We start from the raw sequence: 10000 nt of genomic DNA on the forward strand, positions 1-10000 counted from the left end.
AACTAAAGCTGTAACAAATGAATGTAATTGAAGTAACTAAAGTAACTAATAACTAAAGCTGTAACTAGTAACTAAAGCTGTAACAGATGAATGTAGCCAGTAACTAAAGTAACTAAGTAACTAAAGCAGTAACAGATGAATGTAATTGGAGTAACTAAAGTAACTAGTAACTAAAGCTGTAACAGATGAATGTACGCGATAACTAAAGTAACTAGTAACTAAAGCTGTAACTAAGTAACTAAAGCTGTACCAGATGAATGTAGCCAAGTAACTAAAAGTAACTAGTAACTAAAGCTGTAACAAGATGAATGTGAATTAAGTGCTAAAGTAACTATAATGCTAAAGTAACTAAGTAACTAAAGCTGTAATAGAATGTAGCGAGTAACTAAAAGTAACTAGTAACTAAAAGCTGTAACAAATGATATGAATTAGAGTAACTAAGTAGTAACTGTAACTAAAGCTGTAACTAGTAACTAGAAGCTGTAACAGATGAATGTAGCCAATTAACTAAAGTAACTAGTAACTAAAGCTGTAACTAAAGTAACTAAAAGCTGTAACAGATGAATGTTAGTGGAGTAACTAAAGTAACTAGTAACTAAAAAGCTGTAACTAGTAACTAAAGCTGGAACAGATGAAGTGTAGAATTAACTAAAAGTAACTATGTAACAAGCTGTAACAGATGAATGTAATGGAGTAACTAAAGTAACTAGTAACTAAAGCTGTAACAGATGAATGTAATGGAGTAACTAAAGTAACTAGTAACTAAAGCTGTAACTAGTAACTAAAGCTGGAACAGATGAATGTAGCGGAGTAACTAAAGTAACTAGTAACTAAAGCTGTAACAGATGAATGTAATGGAGTAACTAAAGTAACTAGTAACTAAAGCTGTAACAGATGAATGTAGTGGAGTAACTAAAGCTGTAACTAGTAACTAAAGCTGTAACAGATGAATGTAGCGGAGTAACTAAAGTAACTAGTAACTAAAGCTGTAACTAGAAACTAAAGCTGTAACAGATGAATGTAGCGGAGTCACTAAAGTAACTAGTAACTAAAGCTGTAACAGATGAATGTAGCGGAGTAACTAAAGTAACTAGTAACTAAAGCTGTAACTAGAAACTAAAGCTGTAACAGATGAATGTAGTGGAGTAACTAAAGTAACTAGTAACTAAAGCTGTAACAGATGAATGTAGCGGAGTAACTAAAGTAACTAGTAACTAAAGCTGTAACTAGTAACTAAAGCTGTAACTAGTAACTAAAGCTGTAACAGATGAATGTAGCGGAGTAACTAAAATAACTAGTAACTAAAGCTGTAACAGATGAATGTAGTAGAGTAACTAAAGTAACTAGTAACTAAAGCTGTAACAGATGAATGTAGTGAGTAACTAAAAGTAACTAGTAACTAAAGCTTTAACAGCCGATGTAGCAGAGTAAATAAAGTAGCTAGTAACTAAAGCTGTAACAGATGAATAGCAGCAGGTAACTAAAAGTAACTAGTAACTAATGCTGTAACTAGTAACTAAAGCTGTAACAGATGAATGTAGTGGAGTAACTAAAGTAACTAGTAACTAAAGCTTTAACAGATGAATGTAGCGAAATAAAAGTAACTAGTAACTAAAGCTGTTAACAGATGGGTAGTGGAGTAAATAAAGTAACTAGTAACTAAAGCTGTAACAGATGAATGTAGCGGAGATAACAAGTAACTAGTAACTAAAGCTGTAACAGATGAATGTAGTAGGGTAACTAAAGTAACTAGTAACTAAAGCTGTAACAGATGAATGTATGGATTAACTAAAGTAACCTAGTAACTAAAAGCTTTAACAGATGAATGTAGCAGAGTAAATAAAGTAACTAGTAACTAAAGCTGTAACAGATGAATGTAGTGGAGTAACTAAAGTAACTAGTAACTAAAGCTGTAACAGATGAATGTAGTGCAGTAACTAAAGTAACTAGTAACTAAAGCTGTAACAGATGAATGTGAATGCTAGAAGTAACTAAGTAACAAACTAAAAGCTGTAACAGATGAATGTTAGCGATGTAACTAAAGTAACTAGTAACTAAAGCTTTAACAGATGAATGTAGCAGATTAAATAAAGTAACTAGTAACTAAAGCGCGAGGGATAATAAAGTAACGAAGCTGTAACAGATGAATGAAGCATGTAACTAAAGTAACTAGTAACTAAAGCTGTAACAGATGAATGTAGCGGAGTAACTAAAGTAACTAGTAACTAAAGCTGTAACAGATGAATGTAGCGGAGTAACTAAAGTAACTAGTAACTAATGCTGTAACTAGTAACTGAAGCTGTAACAGATGAATGTAGTGGAGTAACTAAAGTAACTAGTAACTAAAGCTGTAACAGATGAATGTAGCGGAGTAACTAAAGTAACTAGTAACTAAAGCTTTAACAGATGAATGTAGCAGATTAAATAAAGTAACTAGTAACTAAAGCTGTAACAGATGAATGTAGCGGAGTAACTAAAGTAACTAGTAACTGAAGCTGTAACAGATGAATGTAGCGGAGTAACTAAAGTAACTAGTAACTAAAGCTGTAACAGATGAATGTAGCGGAGTAACTAAAGTAACTAGTAACTGAAGCTGTAACAGATGAATGTAGCGGAGTAACTAAAGTAACTAGTAACTAAAGCTGTAACAGATGAATGTAGCAGAGTAACTAAAGTAACTAGTAACTAAAGCTGTAACAGATGAATGTAGCGGAGTAACTAAAGTAACTAGTAACTAAAGCTGTAACAGATGAATGTAGCAGAGTAACTAAAGTAACTAGTAACTAAAGCTGTAACAGATGAATGTAGCGGAGTAACTAAAGTAACTAGTAACTAAAGCTGTAACAGATGAATGTAGCGGAGTAACTAAAGTAACTAGTAACTAAAGCTGTAACAGATGAATGTAGCGGAGTAACTAAAGTAACTAGTAACTGAAGCTGTAACAGATGAATGTAGCGGAGTAACTAAAGTAACTAGTAACTAAAGCTGTAACAGATGAATGTAGCAGAGTAACTAAAGTAACTAGTAACTGAAGCTGTAACAGATGAATGTAGCAGAGTAGAAGTAGAAAGTGGGATGAAAAGAAAAGACAAGTAAAGTACAAGTACCTCAACATCTGGACTGAATTAAGCCCAGTACTGGAGTAAATGTACTCCGTTACATTCCACCACTGCTTTATTTATTTGTGTTAATGTATTAGTAAAGTAGACACACTCTGAGTCAGAAACAGAGCCGGAGAAAAGGCCGTGCCTACTCCTCCCCCTCCTCCAGAGTGCAACAGTCTTTCCAGCGGCGAGTAGCCGAACATGGAGCCTCAAACGCGGCATAAAGACCGAGGGCCTCCTGCCCGGGTCTGGATCTCTGGATCCATGAAGGCGAACCACAACAGACACAGCAAACTGCTCCGCGGCTCTGCTGAGTTACATGGAGAGTGTGTACTCTGCGTGTGCGTGTGTGTGTGTGTGTGTGTGTGTGTGTACGAGAGAGGACTTTCTCTCCATAGAGTTTCACTGAGTTTACATCCGGGTTTTTTCCCTAGGCAATGGGAGTCGTAGCACCGCCGTTCCTTAGGCAAAGTGAAATAAATTCGCCGCACCGATACAAAAAGTAGTCCGCTTTTCGAACACATTTTCTCCGCACATCGCGCTGCTGATCCGCTCGATTTAACGAACTTTAACAACAACACGAGCCAACATTGAACGCTTTGTCGCGGATAAACGCGCCTTAGTTGGACGTGGGAGTAGTTTTTGTGCCCCTTCCTCCAGCTCCGGGGCGCAGGGATCTGTGCTGTGCTGAGGCTGAGGCTGAATGAGATTGAAGAAGAGTTCTCCTTGTTTTGTAGCTTCAGTTTCTCTGTTTTTACACAAATTTTACTGAAACTAAATATAAAATACAGCAACAAAATAAAGCTCGGCGGGGATAGAGTGAACCGGACTGTTTGTACGCTGTTATTCCATCGTGGATCGGCTTCTTATAGAGATATATATATATTTAATTAATCTAGAGGAGGACTGCTGCTGAGTAAGTGCACATTGGGCTTTTTTAATTTCATAACTTTAATTTTCTCTGTTGTCAAACTTCACATGTGTGCTGCTGTTTGTGTCCATCGGAGTGTAGCGTGTGTGTTAGCGGGCAGGTGTGCGAGCTGCTGTGGGTCTGTGTGAACCAGGGTCCCTCTGTGTTTCTGTGTATTTTAGCTGGTGTGTTTCTTATTCTAGGAGTTGATATTGTGGAGGACAAGGGGGCCGAGATAACTTAGACCCAACCAACGGCTGCTGCTCGCGCTCGGTGTCACAATTCTAAAAAGATGGCGTCCTTTAACGGACACTGTTCCTCTTCGAATTCTCCTCATCCCCTCTGTTGTTTTTCTCCCGCCACGCTATTATTATTTCTATCTTAGCTGTAAGTTATCAGCGAGCGTGGCTTCGGGGTTAGCGCTAGCGCGAGCAAGCTAGCTAACAGGATGGTTAGCATTAGCAGGCTACAAGCTAACGTTCCAATCCACTTGTTCTGTGTAACATTTGAGCAATGTCGGATGTGTGAGATTCGCTTTGCTTTGGATGAATTTTTTTTCTTCTCTTTTCTTACCGACACTGAAGCACACTTAAAGCTCGTTATATATGTGACTTTACCGACCGACATAAAGAAGCACTATTGGGCATCCAAACGGCTATAATAAGAGGGTTATAAAACATGTATTTCGTCGCCGAAACACACAAAAAAACACAACAACACTTTTTTCCAGTATTTTTTCAACTCCCGCAGCAGAACGAGGCACTTAACGGCTCTCATCTTGAAACCCTCCATTTTAGCTTCATTTCTTCCCTTTTCGGGGCCCTCTGCAGCGGTATGTGGTGCTGATGGAAGTTTACACAGACAACTTCGTGTCCCACCCAGGGAGCAATTACTCCAATTAACCGGCAGCGTTTACATACAGCCGGGGCACTTGATGTACTGGAACTCAGCGAGGGGAAAGGGGGGGCTTAAAATGCTGTTTTTTTAAACAGGAGTTTGGTGTAAAGACTCTACTAATAAACTGTGATCTATGCAGTTATATGCAGGGCATAATGTAATCTGAAACGCTCTCTGTTTACACGTTACTGGGTTTTTTATTTAGTCAGGAAGTACTTACACAAAGTATAATTTTGAGGTACTTTTCAGCTACTTTACATCATTTCAGATGGAGCTTAAAAGGCTGTTTTTTAAACAGGAGTTGGTGTAAAGACTCAACTAATAAACTGTGATCCATCACCATCCGTGACACATGCAGTTAGTCATAGAGGTCATCATGAAAGTACTTTAACACAAGTATTATTTTGAGGTACTTTTCTGCTACTTTACATTATTTCAGAGGGAAATGTTCTTTTTTTTTTTATAAAAGGTTTAAATAGGCTGTTTTTAAACAGGAGTTTGGTGTAAAGAGTCGACTAATAAACTGTGATCTATGCAGTTATTTGCAGGTCATAATGTAATCTGAATCACTCTCTGTTTACACGTTACTGGGGTTTTAATTTAGTCAGAAAGTACTTACACACAAGTATAATTTTGAGGTACTTTTCTTTGCCTATCTCTGTTTACACATTGCTGCAGTTTGATTTAGTCAGTACTTTAACACAAGTATAATTTTGAGGTACTTTTCTGCTACTTTACATCATTTCAGAGGGAAATGTTCTTTTTTATAAGGGGCTTAAATAGGCTGTTTTTTAAACAGGAGTTTGGTGTAAATACTCGACTAATAAACTGTGATCTATGCAGTTATATGCAGGTCATAAAGTAATCTGAATCGCTCTGTTTACACGTTACTGGGGTTTGATTTTAGTCTTTTGTACTTTTGTATAGGTACTTTACTATTTTCATTTTCCGCTACTTCATACTTCTACTCCACTTTATCTCAGTGGACATATTGTTCACTTTTACTCTACATGTATAGCTACTTTCAGCAGTGGTGAAATGTAACTAAGTACATTCACTGAAGTACATTTTCTGGTACTTGTACTTAACATAAGTGTCTTAGTTTTCTGCTACTTTATACTTGTACTCTGCTACAATTCAGAGAGATATAGTGTACTGTTCACGAGGGGCTTAAAACGGCTAGTTTTTAAACAGGAGTTTGGTTTAAAGACTCAACTAATAAACTGTGATCTATGCGGTTATATGCTGGTCATAATGTAATCTGAACCGCTCTCTGTTTACACATTACTGCAGTTTGATTTAGTCAGAAAGTACTTACACACAATTATCATTTTGAGGTACTTTTAAGCTACTTTACATCATTTCAGAGGGAAATGTTCTTTAATATAAGGGGCTTAAATAGGCTGTTTTTAAACAGGAGTTTGGTGTAAAGACTCAATTAATAATCTGTGATTCATCATAGAGGTCATCAATTAAGATGCATATCTCTGTTTACACGTTACTGCAATGTAACTAAGTACATTTACTCAAGTACAATTTAAGGTACTTGTACTCAAGATAAGTATCTTCATTTTCTGCTACTTTACTTTTACTCCAATACAATTCAGAGGGAAGTATTGTTCTTTTTATAAGGGGCTTAAATAGGCTGTTTTTAAACAGGAGTTTGGTGTAAAGACTCAACAAATAAACTGATCCATCACCGTCAGTGACACATGCAGTTAGTCATAGAGGTCATAATTTATGATGCATATCTCTGTTTCCACGTTACCGCAGTTTGATTTAGTCAGTACTCTAACACTAGTATAATTTTGAGGTACTTTTCAGCTACTTTACATCATTTCAGAGGGAAATGTTCTTTAATATAAAGGGCTTAAATAGGCTGTTTTTAAACAGGAGTTTGGTTTAAAGTCTCAACTAATAATCTATGCAGTTAGTCATAAAGGTCATAATTCAAATTACATCTCTGTTTACACTCTACTGCAGTTTTACGCTACATTTATTGCTACTTTTCAGCAGTGGTAGAACGTAACTAAGTACATTTACTCAAGTACATTTTAAGGTACTTGTACTCAAGATAAGTATCTTGATTTTCTGCTACTTTACTTTTACTCCAGTACAATTCAGAGGGAAGTATTGTTCTTTTTATAAGGGGCTTAAATAGGCTGTTTGTTTGTTTTTTAAACAGGAGTTTGGTGTAAAGACTGTTGTAAATGTTATGCATCATTGACACATAATTTAGGCTGCATCTCTCTCTCTCTCTCTCTCTCTCTCTCTCTCTCTCTCTCTCTCTCTCTCTCTCTCTCTCTCTCTTTACACATTACTGCAGTTTAATTTTAGTCAGAAAGTACTTTTGCATAGGTACTTTACTATTTCAGTTTTCCGCTACTTCATACTTCTACTCCACTTTATCTCAGTGGACATATTGTTCACTTTTTTCTTTACATTTATAGCTACTTTCAGCAGTGGTGAAATGTAACTAAGTACATTCACTGAAGTACATTTTCTGGTACTTGTACTTAACATAAGTGTCTTAGTTTTCTGCTATTTTATACTTGTACTCGGCAACAATTCAGAGAGATATAGTGTACTTTTTTTCCACCAGGGGCTTAAATATGCTGTTTTTAAACAGGAGTTTGGTTTAAAGACTCAACAAATAAACTGTGATCTATGCGGTTATATGCTGGTCATAATGTAATCTGAACTGCTCTCTGTTTACACATTACTGCAGTTTGATTTAGTCAGAAAGTACTTACACACAATTATCATTTTGAGGTACTTTTAAGCTACTTTACATCATTTCAGAGGGAAATGTTCTTTAATATAAGGGGCTTAAATAGGCTGTTTTTAAACAGGAGTTTGGTGTAAAGACTCAATTAATAATCTGTGATTCATCATAGAGGTCATCAATTAAGATGCATATCTCTGTTTACACGTTACTGCAATGTAACTAAGTACATTTACTCAAGTACAATTTAAGGTACTTGTACTCAAGATAAGTATCTTCATTTTCTGCTACTTTACTTTTACTCCAATACAATTCAGAGGGAAGTATTGTTCTTTTTATAAGGGGCTTAAATAGGCTGTTTTTAAACAGGAGTTTGGTGTAAAGACTCAACAAATAAACTGATCCATCACCGTCAGTGACACATGCAGTTAGTCATAGAGGTCATAATTTAAGATGCATATCTCTGTTTACACATTACTGCAGTTTGATTTAGTCAGTACCTTAACACAAGTATAATTTTGAGGTACTTTTCTGCTACTTTACATAATTTCAGAGGGAAGTGTTCATTAATATAAAGGGCTTAAATAGGCTGTTTTTAAACAGGAGTTTAGTTTAAAGTCTCAACTAATAATCTATGCAGTTAGTCATAAAGGTCATAATTCAAATTACATCTCTGTTTACACTCTACTGCAGTTTTACGCTACATTTATTGCTACTTTTCAGCAGTGGTAGAACGTAACAAAGTACATTTACTAAAGTACAATTTAAGGTACTTGTACTCAAGATAAGTATCTTGATTTTCTGCTACTTTACTTTTACTCCAGTACAATTCAGAGGGAAGTATTGTTCTTTTTATAAGGGGCTTAAATAGGCTGTTTTTAAACAGGAGTTTGGTGTAAAGACTCAACAAATTAACTGTTGTAAATGTTCTGCATCATTGACACATGATTTAGGCTGCATCTCTCTCTCTCTCTCTCTCTCTCTCTCTCTCTCTCTCGCTCTCGCTCTCTCTCTCGCTCTGTTTACACATTACTGCAGTTTAATTTTAGTCAAACTACTTTTGCATAGGTACTTTACTATTTTCATTTTCTGCTACTTCATACTTCTACTCCACTTTATCTCAGTGGACATATTGTTCACTTTTACTCTATATTTATAGCTACTTTCAGCAGTGGTGGAATGTAACTAAGTACATTCACTGAAGTACATTTTCTGGTACTTGTACTTAACATAAGTGTTTTTATTTTCTGCTACTTTACTTTTACTCCAGTACAATTCAAAAAGAGATATGTTCTACTTTTTATAAGGGGCTTAAAAGGCTGTTTTTAAACAGGAGTTTGGTGTAAAGACTCAACTAATAAACTGTGATCTATGCAGTTATATGCAGGTCATGAAGTAATCTGAACCGCTCTCTGTGTACACATTACTGGGGTTTTTATTTAGTCAAAGTACTTATACAGAAGTATCATTTTAAGGTAGTTTTCTGCTACTTCATACTTTAACTCCACCACAACTCGGAGGGGTTTGTTGTACTTTTTTCTTTTACATTTATCGCTTCTTTTCAGCAGTTGTGGACTATAACTAAGTACATTCACTGAAGTACATGCTGCAGTACTTGTACCTGACTTTGGTATTTCCATTTTCTGCTTTTACGAGGGGCTTAAAACTCCTGTTTTTTAAACAGGAGTTTGGTTTAAGGACTCAAATGAACTGTAATGCATAAGTGACCATGCTTTAAGTTGAATCTCTCTCAGTGTGCACATTACTGCAGTGCAATGTAACTAAGTACATTTACTGAAGTACATGTTCCAGTACTTGTACCTGACTTGAGTACGTCTTATTTCTGCTACTTTATACTTGTACTCGGCTACAATTCGGAGAGATATATTGAAGTCTTTACAAGGGGCTTAAATTAAAAAGGCTGTTTTTTTCCCCATCAGTGATATATAATTTCAGCTGAATCTCTTTCCTTGTTTACACGTTACTGTCATAAAGTACTTTTACACAAGGAGCAGTTAAAGGTACTTCACTATTTCTTTGTTCTGCTATTTTATACTTGTACTCTGCTACAGTTCAGAGGGAAACGTACTTAAAAAGGCTGTTTTTTTTTAAACAGGAGTTTGGTTTAAGGACTAAACGTATGAACCGAGAGCTGTCAGTGCTACATTATACTTTCATATACATATAGAGTACATATACTACATATACTGTGTACTCTACTGCAGTTTAGAGCAAATGTGTCCAACTCGAAACCCAAAAAGACGAAAAATGTTTTTCAAACTCAATGACGCAACACTCAAAAGCAGAATTTGGCAGATTTTGAGTTTGAGACTCTGTGTGTGGCTGTGTGTGTGTGGCTGTGTG

At 35.9% G+C, this 10000-nt stretch overlaps 1 protein-coding gene across 6 annotated transcripts in view; it reads left to right on the forward strand.

Moving 5' to 3' along the window:
• The first annotated feature begins 3760 nt into the window (after positions 1 to 3760).
• phf21ab (PHD finger protein 21Ab) overlaps positions 3761 to 10000 on the forward strand; it is a 58125-nt gene continuing 51885 nt past the window's right edge. For 4 of the 6 annotated variants that reach the window (XM_039807803.1, XM_039807806.1, XM_039807801.1 and 1 more), the window contains exon 1: positions 3761 to 4020. The gene's annotated coding sequence lies outside the window, so the exon portion shown is untranslated. The remainder of the gene's footprint in view (positions 4021 to 10000) is intronic. The other 2 variants (XM_039807808.1, XM_039807804.1) reach the window with 2 other exon arrangements.

This window comes from Perca fluviatilis, chromosome 8 (assembly GCF_010015445.1).
Source record: "Perca fluviatilis chromosome 8, GENO_Pfluv_1.0, whole genome shotgun sequence".
Classification (NCBI taxonomy): Eukaryota; Metazoa; Chordata; class Actinopteri; order Perciformes; family Percidae; genus Perca; species Perca fluviatilis.